The sequence below is a fragment of the Taudactylus pleione genome, unplaced genomic scaffold, assembly GCF_031769625.1.
Source record: "Taudactylus pleione unplaced genomic scaffold, aTauple2 ptg000008l, whole genome shotgun sequence".
NCBI lineage: Eukaryota > Metazoa > Chordata > Amphibia > Anura > Myobatrachidae > Taudactylus > Taudactylus pleione.
The window spans coordinates 6,295,334-6,311,805 of NW_028284411.1; positions in this window are offsets into that span (position 1 = coordinate 6,295,334).

Sequence of the window (16,472 nt, forward strand, 5' to 3'; positions counted from 1 at the left end):
CAGTATACATGTCACAGCAGCGGACCATTCAGGTCTGTCAGTATACGCGTCACAGCAGCGGACCATTCAGGTCTGTCAGTATACATGTCACAGCAGCGGACCATTCAGGTCTGTCAGTATACATGTCACAGCAGCATATCATTCAGGTCTGTCAGTATACATGTCACAGCAGCGCACCATTCAGGTCTGTCAGGATACACGTCACAGCGGTGCACCATTCAGGTCTGTCAGTATACATGTCACAGCAGCATATCATTCAGGTCTGTCAGTATACATGTCACAGCGGCGCACCATTCAGGTCTGTCAGTATACATGTCACAGCAGCATATCATTCAGGTCTGTCAGTATACATGTCACAGCAGCGGACCATTCACGTCTGTCAGGATACACGTCACAGAGGCACACCATTCAGGTCTGTCAGTATACACGTCACAGTGGCACACCATTCAGGTCTGTCAGTATACACGTCACAGCGGCACACCATTCAGGTCTGTAAGTATACACGTCACAGCGGCACACCATTCAGGTCTGTCAGTATACACGTCACAGCGGTGCACCATTCAGGTCTGTCAGTATACAGGTCACAGCAGCGCACCGTTCTGGTCTGTCAGTATACAGGTCACAGCAGCACACACCATTCAGGTCTGTCAGTATACATGTCACAGCAGCACACCATTCAGGTCTGTCAGTATACATGTCACAGCAGCACACACCATTCAGGTCTATCAGTATACACATCACAGCAGCGCACCATTCAGGTCTGTCAGTATACATGTCACAGCAGCACACCAGACCTGTATACATGTCACAGCAGCACACCATTTAGGTCTGTCAGTATACATGTCACAGCAGCGGACCATTCAGGTCTGTCAGTATACATGTCACAGCAGCACACCATTCAGGTCTGTCAGTATACATGTCACAGCAGCGCACCATTCAGGTCTGTCAGTATACGTGTCACAGCGGCACATCATTCAGGTCTGTCAGTATACGCGTCACAGCGGCATATCATTCAGGTCTGTCAGTATACATATCACAGCAGCATATCATTCAGGTCTGTCAGTATACATGTCACAGCAGCACACCATTCAGATCTGTCAGTATACATGTCACAGCAGCGCACCATTCAGGTCTGTCAGGATAAGAGTCACAGCAGCGCACCATTCAGGTCTGTCAGTATACGCGTCACAGCAGCGCACCATTCAGGTCTGTCAGTATACATGTCACAGCAGCATATCATTCAGGTCTGTCAGTATACATGTCACAGCAGCACACCATTCAGGTCTGTCAGTATACATGTCACAGCAGCATATCATTCACTTCTGTCAGTATACATGTCACAGCAGCATATCATTCAGGTCTGTCAGTATACACGTCACAGCGGCGCACCATTCAGGTCTGTCAGGATACACGTCACAGCGGCGCACCATTCAGGTCTGTAAGTATACACGTCACAGCGGCACACCATTCAGGTCTGTCAGTATACACGTCACAGCGGCGCACCATTCAGGTCTGTCAGTATACAGGTCACAGCAGCGCACCATTCAGGTCTGTCAGTATACAGGTCACAGCAGCGCACCATTCAGGTCTGTCAGGATAAGAGTCACAGCAGCGCACCATTCAGGTCTGTCAGTATACGCGTCACAGCAGCACACCATTCAGGTCTGTCAGTATACATGTCACAGCAGCATATCATTCAGGTCTGTCAGTATACATGTCACAGCAGCATATCATTCAGGTCTATCAGTATACATGTCACAGCGGCATATCATTCAGGTCTGTCAGAATACATGTCACAGCAGCGCACCATTCAGGTCTGTCAGGATACATGTCACAGCTGCACACCATTCAGGTCTGTCAGTATACACATCACAGCAGCACACACCATTCAGGTCTGTCAGTATACATGTCACAGCAGCACACCAGACCTGTATACATGTCACAGCAGCGCACCATTCAGGTCTGTCAGGATAAGAGTCACAGCAGCGCACCTTTCAGGTCTGTCAGTATACGCGTCACAGCAGCACACCATTCAGGTCTGTCAGTATACATGTCACAGCAGCATATCATTCAGGTTTGTCAGTATACATGTCACAGCAGCATATCATTCAGGTCTATCAGTATACATGTCACAGCGGCATATCATTCAGGTCTGTCAGTATACATGTCACAGCAGCGGACCATTCAGGTCTGTCGGTATACATGTCACAGCAGCGCACCATTCAGGTCTGTCAGTATACATGTCACAGCAGCGCACCATTCAGGTCTGTCAGTATACGCCTCACAGCGGCATATCATTCAGGTCTGTCAGTATACATATCACAGCGGCATATCATTCAGGTCTGTCAGTATACATGTCACAGCAGCGCACCATTCAGGTCTGTCAGTATACATGTCACAGGAGCGCACCATTCAGGTCTGTCAGTATACGCGTCACAGCGGCACATCATTCAGGTCTGTCAGTATACGCGTCACAGCGGCATATCATTCAAGTCTGTCAGTATAGATATCACAGCAGCATATCATTCAGGTCTGTCAGTATACATGTCACAGCAGCGCACCAGTCAGGTCTGTCAGGATACATGTCACAGCTGCACACCATTCAGGTCTGTCAGTATACACATCACAGCAGCACACACCATTCAGGTCTGTCAGTATACATGTCACAGCAGCACACCAGACCTGTATACATGTCACAGCAGCGCACCATTCAGGTCTGTCAGGATAAGAGTCACAGCAGCGCACCATTCAGGTCTGTCAGTATACGCATCACAGCAGCACACCATTCAGGTCTGTCAGTATACATGTCACAGCAGCATATCATTCAGGTCTATCAGTATACATGTCACAGCGGCATATCATTCAGGTCTGTCAGTATACATGTCGCAGCAGCGGACCATTCAGGTCTGTCAGTATACATTTCACAGCAGCGCACCATTCAGCTCTGTTAGTATACATGTCACAGCAGCGCACCATTCAGGTCTGTCAGTATACGTGTCACAGCGGCACATCATTCAGGTCTGTCAGTATACGCGTCACAGCGGCATATCATTCAGGTCTGTCAGTATACATATCACAGCAGCATATCATTCAGGTCTGTCAGTATACATGTCACAGCAGTGCACCATTCAGGTCTGTCAGTATACATGTCACAGGAGCGCACCATTCAGGTCTGTCAGTATACGCGTCACAGCGGCACATCATTCAGGTCTGTCAGTATACGCGTCACAGCGGCATATCATTCAAGTCTGTCAGTATAGATATCACAGCAGCATATCATTCAGGTCTGTCAGTATACATGTCACAGCAGCACACCATTCAGGTCTGTCAGTATACATGTCACAGCAGCATATCATTCAGGTCTGTCAATATACATGTCACAGCAGCACACCATTCAGGTCTGTCAGTATACATGTCACAGCAGCATATCATTCAGGTCTGTCAGTATACATGTCACAGCAGCATATCATTCAGGTCTGTCAGTATACATGTCACAGCGGCGCACCATTCAGGTCTGTCAGGATACACGTCACAGCGGCACACCATTCAGGTCTATAAGTATACACGTCACAGCGGCACACCATTCAGGTCTGTCAGTATACACGTCACAGCGGCGCACCATTCAGGTCTGTCAGTATACAGGTCACAGAAGCGCACCATTCAGGTCTGTCAGTATACAGGTCACAGCAGCACACACCATTCTGGTCTGTCAGTATACATGTCACAGCAGCACACCATTCAGGTCTGTCAGTATACATGTCACAGCAGCACACACCATTCAGGTCTGTCAGTATACACATCACAGCAGTGCACCATTCAGGTCTGTCAGTATACATGTCACAGCAGCACACCAGACCTGTATACATGTCACAGCAGCACACCATTTAGGTCTGTCAGTATACATGTCACAGCAGCGGACCATTCAGGTCTGTCAGTATACATGTCACAGCAGCACACCATTCAGGTCTGTCAGTATACATGTCACAGCAGCGCACCATTCAGGTCTGTCAGTATACGTGTCACAGCGGCACATCATTCAGGTCTGTCAGTATACGCGTCACAGCGGCATATCATTCAGGTCTGTCAGTATACATATCACAGCAGCATATCATCCAGGTCTGTCAGTATACATGTCACAGCAGCGCACCATTCAGGTCTGTCAGTATACATGTCACAGGAGCGCACCATTCAGGTCTGTCAGTATACGCGTCACAGCGACACATCATTCAGGTCTGTCAGTATACGCGTCACAGCGGCATATCATTCATGTCTGTCAGTATACATATCACAGCGGCATATCATTCAGGTCTGTCAGTATACATGTCACAGCAGCACACCATTCAGGTCTGTCAGTATACATGTCACAGCAGCGCACCATTCAGGTCTGTCAGGAAAAGAGTCACAGCAGCGCACCATTCAGGTCTGTCAGGATAAGAGTCACAGCAGCGCACCATTCAGGTCTGTCAGTATACGTGTCACAGCAGCACACCATTCAGGTATGTCAGTATACATGTCACAGCAGCATATCATTCAGGTCTGTCAGTATACATGTCACAGCAGCACACCATTCAGGTCTGTCAGTATACATGTCACAGCAGCATATCATTCAGGTCTGTCAGTATACATGTCACAGCAGCATATCATTCAGGTCTGTCAGTATACACGTCACAGCGGCGCACCATTCAGGTCTGTCAGGATTCACTTCACAGCGGCGCACCATTCAGGTCTGTCAGTATACACGTCACAGCAGCACACCATTCAGGTCTGTCAGTATACACGTCACAGCAGCGCACCATTCAGGTCTGTCAGTATACAGGTCACAGCGGCATATCATTCAGGTCTGTCAGTATACATGTCACAGCAGCGCACCATTCAGGTCTGTCAGGATACATGTCACAGCTGCACACCATTCAGGTCTGTCAGTATACACATCACAGCAGCACACACCATTCAGGTCTGTCAGTATACATGTCACAGCAGCACACCAGACCTGTATACATGTCACAGCAGCTCACCATTCAGGTCTGTCAGGATAAGAGTCACAGCAGCGCACCATTCAGGTCTGTCAGTATACGCGTCACAGCAGCACACCATTCAGGTCTGTCAGTATACATGTCACAGCACCATATCATTCAGGTCTGTCAGTATACATGTCACAGCAGCTTATCATTCAGGTCTATCAGTATACATGTCACAGCGGCATATCATTCAGGTCTGTCAGTATACTTGTCACAGCAGCGGACCATTCAGGTCTGTCAGTATACATGTCACAGCAGCGCACCATTCAGGTCTGTCAGTATACATGTCACAGCAGCGCACCATTCAGGTCTGTCAGTATACGTGTCACAGCGGCACATCATTCAGGTCTGTCAGTATACGCGTCACAGCGGCATATCATTCTGGTCTGTCAGTATACATATCACAGCAGCATATCATTCAGGTCTGTCAGTATACATGTCACAGGAGCGCACCATTCAGGTCTGTCAGTATACGCGTCACAGCGGCACATCATTCAGGTCTGTCAGTATACGCGTCACAGCGGCATATCATTCAGGTCTGTCAGTATACATATCACAGCGGCATATCATTCAGGTCTGTCAGTATACATGTCACAGCAGCACACCGTTCAAGTCTTTCAGAATACATGTCACAGCAGCGCACCATTCAGGTCTGTCAGGATAAGAGTCACAGCAGCGCACCATTCAGGTCTGTCAGTATACGCGTCAACAGCAGCACACCATTCAGGTCTGTCAGTATACATGTCACAGCAGCATATCATTCAGGTCTGTCAGTATACATGTCACAGTAGCACACCATTCTGGTCTGTCAGTATACATGTCACAGCAGCATATCATTCAGGTCTGTCAGTATACATGTCACAGCAGCATATCATTCAGGTCTGTCAGTATACATGTCACAGCAGCATATCATTCAGGTCTGTCAGTATACATGTCACAGCGGCGCACCATTCAGGTCTGTCAGGATACACGTCACAGCGGCACACCATTCAGGTCTGTAAGTATACACGTCACAGCGGCACACCATTCAGGTCTGTCAGTATACACGTCACAGCGGCGCACCATTCAGGTCTGTCAGTATACAGGTCACAGCAGCGCACCATTCAGGTCTGTCAGTATACAGGTCACAGCAGCACACACCATTCAGGTCTGTCAGTATACATGTCACAGCAGCACACCATTCAGGTCTGTCAGTATACATGTCACAGCAGCACACACCATTCAGGTCTGTCAGTATACACATCACAGCAGCGCACCATTCAGGTCTGTCAGTATACATTTCACAGCAGCACACCAGACCTGTATACATGTCACAGCAGCACACCATTTAGGTCTGTCAGTATACATGTCACAGCAGCGGACCATTCAGGTCTGTCAGTATACATGTCACAGCAGCACACCATTCAGGTCTGTCAGTATACATGTCACAGCAGCGCACCATTCAGGTCTGTCAGTATACATGTCACAGCAGCACACCATTCAGGTCTGTCAGTATACATGTCACAGCAGCGCACCATTCAGGTCTGTCAGGATAAGAGTCACAGCAGCGCACCATTCAGGTCTGTCAGTATACGCATCACAGCAGCGCACCATTCAGGTCTGTCAGTATACATGTCACAGCAGCATATCATTCAGGTCTGTCAGTATACATGTCACAGTAGCACACCATTCTGGTCTGTCAGTATACATGTCACAGCAGCATATCATTCAGGTCTGTCAGTATACATGTCACAGCAGCATATCATTCAGGTCTGTCAGTATACATGTCACAGCAGCGCACCATTCAGGTCTGTCAGGATACACGTCACAGCGGCGCACCATTCAGGTCTGTCAGTATACATGTCACAGCAGCATATCATTCAGGTCTGTCAGTATACATGTCACAGCGGCGCACCATTCAGGTCTGTCAGTATACATGTCACAGCAGCATATCATTCAGGTCTGTCAGTATACATGTCACAGCAGCATATCATTCAGGTCTGTCAGGATACACGTCACAGCGGCACACCATTCAGGTCTGTCAGTATACACTAGGGGTGTGCACCGGCCACTTTTCGTGTTTTGTGTTTTGGTTTTGGATCTGGATCTTTCTTCGTGTTTTGGATCTGGATTGGTATTCCAAAACCACCCTTCCGTGTTTTGGGTTCTGGGTTTTGTGTTTTGGATCTGTATTTTTTTGAAAAAAAGCATAAAAACAGCTAAAATCACAGAATTTGTAGGTTTTTCTGCTCCTATGCTATTATTAACCTCAATAACCTTAATTTCCACTCATTTCCAGTCTATTCTGAACACCTCACACCTCACAATAGTGTTTTTATGTCCAAAAGGTTGCACCGAGGTAGCTGGATGACTATGCTAAGCGACACGAGTGGGCGGCACAAACACGTGACCCATCTAGGAGTGACACTGCAGTGGCAGACAGGATGGCAGTTAGAAAAACTAGGCCCCAAACTGTACATAATGCAAAGAAAAAAAGAGGTGCAAGATGGAATTGTCCTTGCGCCCTCCCACCCACCCTTATGTTGTATAAACAGGACATGCACACTTTAACAAATCAATCATTTCAGCGCCAGGGTCTGCCACACAACTGTGGCTGAAATGATTGGTTCGTTTGGGCCCCCACAAAACAAGCTGGCAATTAATGTGTCCCTGCACAAACTGGCTCTACGGAGGCAAGATGTCATCCTCATCCTCCTCATCCACCGATTCCTCACCCTCTTCAGTGTGTACATCCTCATCCTCACAAAGTATTAACTCGTCCCCACTTGAATCCACCACCACAGGTCCCTCTGTACGTTCTGGAGGCTGGTCTCCCTGGAAGAGCTGATAATTCATTTTGATGAACATCATCTTCTCCACATTCTGTGGAAGCAACCTCCTACGCCTTTCGCTGACAAGGTTCCCGGCTGCACTAAACACTCTTTCGGAGTACACACTGGAGGGGGGGCAACTCAGGTAAAATAGAGCCAGTTTGTACAGGGGCCTCCAAATTGCCTCTTTTTCCTGCCAGTACAGGTATGGACTGTCTGACATGCCTACTTGGATGCTGTCACCGATGTAATCCTCCACCATTCTGTCAATGGTGACAGTATCATATGCAGTGACAGTAGACATGTCAGAAATTGTTGCCAGGTCCTTCAGTCCGGACCAGATGTCCAAACTTGGTCCTGCCTGCCCTGCATCACCGCCAGCGGGTTGCTTAGGATACCTAAGTTTTTTCCTGGCAGCCCCAGTTGCGGGAGAAAATGAAGAAGGAGCCGTTGACGTGTCACGTTCCGCTTCAGCTGACAGTGTGTTCACCAGCAGGTCTTTGCACCTCTGCAGGCTTGTGTCGGCCGGAAAGAGAGACACCACATAGGCTTTAAACCTAGGATCGAGCACGGTGGCCAAAATGTAGTGGTCTGATTTCAACAGATTGACCACCCTGGAATCCTGGCAAAGCGAATGAAGGGCTTCATCCACAAGTCCCACATGCCGAGCGGAATCGCTCTGTCTTAGCTCCTCCTTCACTTTCTCCAGCTGCTTCTGCAAAAGCCTGATGAGGGGAATGACCTGACTCAAGCTGGCAGTGTCTGAACTGACTTCACGTGTGGCAAGTTCGAAGGGCTGAAGAACCTTGCACAACACGGAAATCATTCTCCACTGCGCTTGAGTCAGGTGCATACCCCCTCCTTTGCCTATGTCATAGGTGGATGTATAGGCTTGTATGGCCTTTTGCTGCTCCTCCATCCTCTGAAGCATATAGAGGGTTGAGTTCCACCGCATCACAACCTCTTGCTTCAGGTGATGGCGGGGCAGGTTCAAGAGTGTTTGCTGGCGCTCCAGTCTTCGGCACGCAGTCGCTGAATGGCGAAAGTGGCCAGAAATTTTTCGGGCCACCCAAAGCGTCTCCTGCACGCCCCTGTCGCTTTTCAGAAAATTCTGCACCACCAAGTTTATTGTGTGAGCAAAACATGGGACGTGCTGGAATTTGCCCAGATGTAATGCCCGCACAATATTGGTGGCGTTGTCAGATATCACAAATCCCCAGGAGAGTCTAAGTGGGGTAAGCCACTGGGCGATGATTTCCCTCAGTTTCTCTAAGAGGTTGTCGGCGGTGTGCCTCTTACTGAAACCGGTGATACACAGCGTAGCCTGCCTTGTAACGAGCTGGCGTTTCTGAGATGCTGCTACTGGTGACGCTGCTGCTGTTGCTGCGTAAGGTGATACATCTACCCAGTGGGCTGTCACAGTCATATAGTCCTTAGTCTGCCCTGTTCCACTTGTCCACATGTCCGTGGTTAAGTGGACATTGTGTACAACGGCATTTTTCAGGACACTGAGGACACTTTTTCTGACGTTTCTGTACAGTCTCGGTATCGCCTGCCTAGTGAAGTGGAATCTAGACGGGATTTGGAACCGGGGACACACTACCTCCATCAATTGTCTAAATCCCACTGCACTAATGGCGGATACCGGACGCACGTCTAACACCAACATAGCAGTCAAGGCCTCAGTTATACGTTTTGCTTCAGGATGACTGCTGTCGTACTTCATCCTCCTCGCTAAGGACTGTTGGAGGGTCAATTGTTTAGTAAAAGTAGTGGTGTTCCTACTTCCTCTCTGGGATGATGAACGACTCCCAGCAGCAGCAGCAACAGCAGCAGCGGCAGCAGTAGGCGTAGCAATGCAGGATCCTCCGGAGGAATCCCGGATAGGAGAGTCAGTCATGCCAGTGATATGGCCTGCAGGACTACTTCCGATCCTGACTAAGGAGGAAATTGACGAGGAGGGAGTTGACGGTGTGGTTTGCAGGCGCTTGGATACAACAGGACAACGGGATTTAGGTGTCCCTGGACTGCTTACGGTCTGAGCCAAAGTTTCTGAACTTGACAGTAACTTTTTATGAACGCGCTGCAGGTGCCGTATAAGGGAGGATGTTCCTAGGTGGTTGACGTCCCTACCCCTACTTATTTCACCTTTACATATGGTACATATGGCAAGACAGTTGTTGTCCGGATTTGGATAGAAATATTGCCAGACCAAAGAGGTGGAATGTTTGGTCTTCTGCCCAGGCATGACCGTGATGGGCTTTTTCATCCCACGGACAACAACTGTCTCCCCCGGAGCCTGATTTAAACAAACCACATCACCATCAGAATCCTCCTCGCCAACTTCCTCCTCAGCGCCAGCTACACCAGTATCCTCATCCTGTTGTACTTCAACAGTGACATCTTCAATTTGCATATCAGCAAGTGGACTGTGGGTGCTCCTTTCAGCACTTGCAGGGGGCGTGCAAATGGTGGAAAGAGCCACCTCTTCCCGTCCAGTGCTGGGAAGGTCAGGCATCGCAACCACCACCACACTTGGACTCTCCTTGGGGATTTGTGATATCTTCTTAGAAAGCACAGTTCTTCGCTGTGCTTTTGCCAGCTTAACTCTTTTGATTTTTTTAGTGGGAGGAGTGCTTCCATCGTCATGTGAAGCTGAACCACTAGTCATGAACATACTAGGGATCGACCTTAGCCGTTCCTTGCCACTCCGTGTCGTAAATGGCATATTGGCAAGTTTACGTTTCTCTTCAGCTGATTTAAATGTCTTTTTCAAGGTCATTTTCCTGAACTTTGCCATTTGGGATTGTATGTGCCCTCTACTATGACATTGGGCATCGGCCTTGGCAGACGACGTTGATGGCATGTTATCGTCTATGTCATGACTAGTGGCAGCAGCTTCAGCACTAGGAGGAAGTGGTTCTTGATCTTTCTCTATTTTATTTTTATCGGAGAAAGTTTGGTCCTCCATTTATGTTATATCGATTTGATATATACGTGCGGCTAAACACAGAAAATAATTTTTTTTTTGGTTTGGACTGGAGTGTACTTTGTGGGTTACAGCACCCTTTAACGGTCAAGCCAGCCGGCCCTTTACTTATGACACAGGCGCACTCTTGGCACTACTTTGTTGATGCACGTGCGGCTACTGCGCACACAATTCACAAACACAGAAAATAATTTTTTTTTGGTTTGGACTGGAGTGTACTTTGGGGGTTACAGCACCCTTTAACGGTCAAGCCAGCCGGCCCTTTACTTATGACACAGGCGCACGCTTGGCACTACTTTGTTGATGCACGTGCGGCTACTGCGCACACAATTCACAAACACAGAAAATAATTTTTTTTTGGTTTGGACTGGAGTGTACTTTCGGGGGTTACAGCACCCTTTAACGGTCAAGCCAGCCGGCCCTTTACTTATGACACAGGCGCACGCTTGGCACTACTTTGTTGATGCACGTGCGGCTACTGCGCACACAATTCAAAAACACAGAAAATAATTTTTTTTTGGTTTGGACTGGAGTGTACTTTCGGGGGTTACAGCACCCTTTAACGGTCAAGCCAGCCGGCCCTTTACTTATGACACAGGCGCACGCTTGGCACTACTTTGTTGATGCACGTGCGGCTACTGCGCACACAATTCACAAACACAGAAAATAATTTTTTTTTAGGTTTGGACTGGAGTGTACTTTCGGGGGTTACAGCACCCTTAACGGTCAAGCCAGCCGGCCCTTTACTTATGACACAGGCGCACGCTTGGCACTACTTTGTTGATGCACGTGCGGCTACTGCGCACACAATTCACAAACACAGAAAATAATTTTTTTTTTGGTTTGGACTGGAGTGTACTTTCGGGGGTTACAGCACCCTTTAACGGTCAAGCCAGCCGGCCCTTTACTTATGACACAGGCGCACGCTTGGCACTACTTTGTTGATGCACGTGCGGCTACTGCGCACACAATTCACAAACACAGAAAATAATTTTTTTTTGGTTTGGACTGGAGTGTACTTTCGGGGGTTACAGCACCCTTTAACGGTCAAGCCAGCCGGCCCTTTACTTATGACACAGGCGCACGCTTGGCACTACTTTGTTGATGCACGTGCGGCTACTGCGCACACAATTCACAAACACAGAAAATAATTTTTTTTTGGTTTGGACTGGAGTGTACTTTCGGGGGTTACAGCACCCTTTAACGGTCAAGCCAGCCGGCCCTTTACTTATGACACAGGCGCACGCTTGGCACTACTTTGTTGATGCACGTGCGGCTACTGCGCACACAATTCACAAACACAGAAAATAATTTTTTTTTGGTTTGGACTGGAGTGTACTTTCGGGGGTTACAGCACCCTTTAACGGTCAAGCCAGCCGGCCCTTTACTTATGACACAGGCGCACTCTTGGCACTACTTTGTTGATGCACGTGCGGCTACTGCGCACACAATTCACAAACACAGAAAATAATTTTTTTTTAGGTTTGGACTGGAGTGTACTTTCGGGGGTTACAGCACCCTTAACGGTCAAGCCAGCCGGCCCTTTACTTATGACACAGGCGCACGCTTGGCACTACTTTGTTGATGCACGTGCGGCTACTGCGCACACAATTCACAAACACAGAAAATAATTTTTTTTTGGTTTGGACTGGAGTGTACTTTCGGAGGTTACAGCACCCTTTAACGGTCAAGCCAGCCGGCCCTTTACTTATGACACAGGCGCACGCTTGGCACTACTTTGTTGATGCACGTGCGGCTACTGCGCACACAATTCACAAACACAGAAAATAATTTTTTTTTAGGTTTGGACTGGAGTGTACTTTCGGGGGTTACAGCACCCTTAACGGTCAAGCCAGCCGGCCCTTTACTTATGACACAGGCGCACGCTTGGCACTACTTTGTTGATGCACGTGCGGCTACTGCGCACACAATTCACAAACACAGAAAATAATTTTTTTTTTGGTTTGGACTGGAGTGTACTTTCGGGGGTTACAGCACCCTTAACGGTCAAGCCAGCCGGCCCTTTACTTATGACACAGGCGCACGCTTGGCACTACTTTGTTGATGCACGTGCGGCTACTGCGCACACAATTCACAAACACAGAAAATAATTTTTTTTTAGGTTTGGACTGGAGTGTACTTTCAGGGGTTACAGCACCCTTAACGGTCAAGCCAGCCGGCCCTTTACTTATGACACAGGCGCACGCTTGGCACTACTTTGTTGATGCACGTGCGGCTACTGCGCACACAATTCACAAACACAGAAAATAATTTTTTTTTGGTTTGGACTGGAGTGTACTTTCGGGGGTTACAGCACCCTTTAACGGTCAAGCCAGCTGGCCCTTTACTTATGACACAGCGCACGCTTGGCACTACTTTGTTGATGCACATGCGGCTACTGCGCACACAATTCACAAACACAGAAAATAATTTTTTTTTAGGTTTGGACTGGAGTGTACTTTCGGGGGTTACAGCACCCTTAACGGTCAAGCCAGCCGGCCCTTTACTTATGACACAGGCGCACGCTTGGCACTACTTTGTTGATGCACGTGCGGCTACTGCGCACACAATTCACAAACACAGAAAATAATTTTTTTTTTGGTTTGGACTGGAGTGTACTTTCGGGGGTTACAGCACCCTTAACGGTCAAGCCAGCCGGCCCTTTACTTATGACACAGGCGCACGCTTGGCACTACTTTGTTGATGCACGTGCGGCTACTGCGCACACAATTCACAAACACAGAAAATAATTTTTTTTTGGGTTTGGACTGGAGTGTACTTTCGGGGGTTACAGCACCCTTAACGGTCAAGCCAGCCGGCCCTTTACTTATGACACAGGCGCACGTTTGGCACTACTTTGTTGATGCACGTGCGGCTACTGCGCACACAATTCACAAACACAGAAAATAATTTTTTTTTTGGTTTGGACTGGAGTGTACTTTCGGGGGTTACAGCACCGTTAACGGTCAAGCCAGCCGGCCCTTTACTTATGACACAGGCGCACGTTTGGCACTACTTTGTTGATGCACGTGCGGCTACTGCGCACACAATTCACAAACACAGAAAATAATTTTTTTTTTGGTTTGGACTGGAGTGTACTTTCGGGGGTTACAGCACCCTTAACGATCAAGCCAGCCGGCCCTTTACTTATGACACAGGCGCACGCTTGGCACTACTTTGTTGATGCACGTGCGGCTACTGCGCACACAATTCACAAACACAGAAAATAATTTTTTTTTGGTTTGGACTGGAGTGTACTTTCGGGGGTTACAGCACCCTTTAACGGTCAAGCCAGCCGGCCCTTTACTTATGACACAGGTGCACGCTTGGCACTACTTTGTTGATGCACGTGCGGCTACTGCGCACACAATTCACAAACACAGAAAATATATTATTTTTTTAGCACTTGGGGGGAGCACCCCTGATGGACAGAGCACCCCCTGGACAACACTACAGCACCCCTTTAGGACTGGGACACTGCACAGGACTTTGGAGTGGACACAGCCCCTATGGAGAACTGACTGCACAACACAGTCCAGCCAGCCCCTATGGACTTTGAAGTAGTGGACACAGCCCCTATTAACAACAGCAGCACAGCACAACACAGCCAGCCCCTATGGACTTTGAAGTAGTGGACAACAGCAGCACTACACTACACTACACTACACAGCACTAACTCCCACCCTCCCTCTTCACTGTCCACAGCCGAGTGAGAAAATGGCGCCGACGCGGGTACCTTATATAGGATCCAAAACCCGCGAGACTCGGAAGGCGGGATGATGACGTTTTGCCTCGATGTCAGATCCGAGTCAGGCGGGAAAAGTCGAGCCTGACTCGGATCGGACTCGGATCGGGGGGGCTCGGGGGGGTTCGGATTTCAGAAATCCGAACCCACTCACCCCTAGTATACACGTCACAGCGGCACACCATTCAGGTCTGTCAGTATACACGTCACAGCGGCACACCATTCAGGTCTGTCAGTATACATGTCACAGCAGCACACCAGACCTGTATACATGTCACAGCAGCACACAATTTAGGTCTGTCAGTATACATGTCACAGCAGCGGACCATTCAGGTCTGTCAGTATACATGTCACAGCAGCACACCATTCAGGTCTGTCAGTATACATGTCACAGCAGCGCACCATTCAGGTCTGTCAGTATACGTGTCACAGCGGCACATCATTCAGGTCTGTCAGTATACGCGTCACAGCGGCATATCATTCAGGTCTGTCAGTATACATATCACAGCAGCATATCATTCAGGTCTGTCAGTATACATGTCACAGCAGCGCACCATTCAGGTCTGTCAGTATACATGTCACAGGAGCGCACCATTCAGGTCTGTCAGTATACGCGTCACAGCGGCACATCATTCAGGTCTGTCAGTATACGCGTCACAGCGGCATATCATTCAGGTCTGTCAGTATACATATCACAGCAGCATATCATTCAGGTCTGTCAGTATACATGTCACAGCAGCACACCATTCAGGTCTGTCAGTATACATGTCACAGCAGCGCACCATTCAGGTCTGTCAGGAAAAGAGTCACAGCAGCGCACCATTCAGGTCTGTCAGTATACGCGTCACAGCAGCGCACCATTCAGGTCTGTCAGTATACATGTCACAGCAGCATATCATTCAGGTCTGTCAGTATACATGTCACAGCAGCACACCATTCAGGTCTGGCAGTATACATGTCACAGCAGCATATCATTCAGGTCTGTCAGTATACATGTCACAGCAGCATATCATTCAGGTCTGTCAGTATACACGTCACAGCGGCGCACCATTCAGGTCTGTCAGGATACACGTCACAGCGGCGCACCATTCAGGTCTGTAAGTATACACGTCACAGCGGCACACCATTCAGGTCTGTCAGTATACACGTCACAGCGGCGCACCATTCAGGTCTGTCAGTATACAGGTCACAGCAGCGCACCATTCAGGTCTGTCAGGATAAGAGTCACAGCAGCGCACCATTCAGGTCTGTCAGTATACGCGTCACAGCAGCACACCATTCAGGTCTGTAAGTATACATGTCACAGCAGCATATCATTCAGGTCTGTCAGTATACATGTCACAGCAGCATATCATTCAGGTCTATCAGTATACATGTCACAGCGGCATATCATTCAGGTCTGTCAGAATACATGTCACAGCAGCGCACCATTCAGGTCTGTCAGGATACATGTCACAGCTGCACACCATTCAGGTCTGTCAGTATACACATCACAGCAGCACACACCATTCAGGTCTGTCAGTATACATGTCACAGCAGCACACCAGACCTGTATACATGTCACAGCAGCGCACCATTCAGGTCTGTCAGGATAAGAGTCACAGCAGCGCACCTTTCAGGTCTGTCAGAATACGCGTCACAGCAGCACACCATTCAGGTCTGTCAGTATACATGTCACAGCAGCATATCATTCAGGTTTGTCAGTATACATGTCACAGCAGCATATCATTCAGGTCTATCAGTATACATGTCACAGCGGCATATCATTCAGGTCTGTCAGTATACATGTCACAGCAGCGGACCATTCAGGTCTGTCGGTATACATGTCACAGCAGCGCACCATTCAGGTCTGTCAGTATACATGTCACAGCAGCGCACCATTCAGGTCTGTCAGTATATGCGTCACAGCG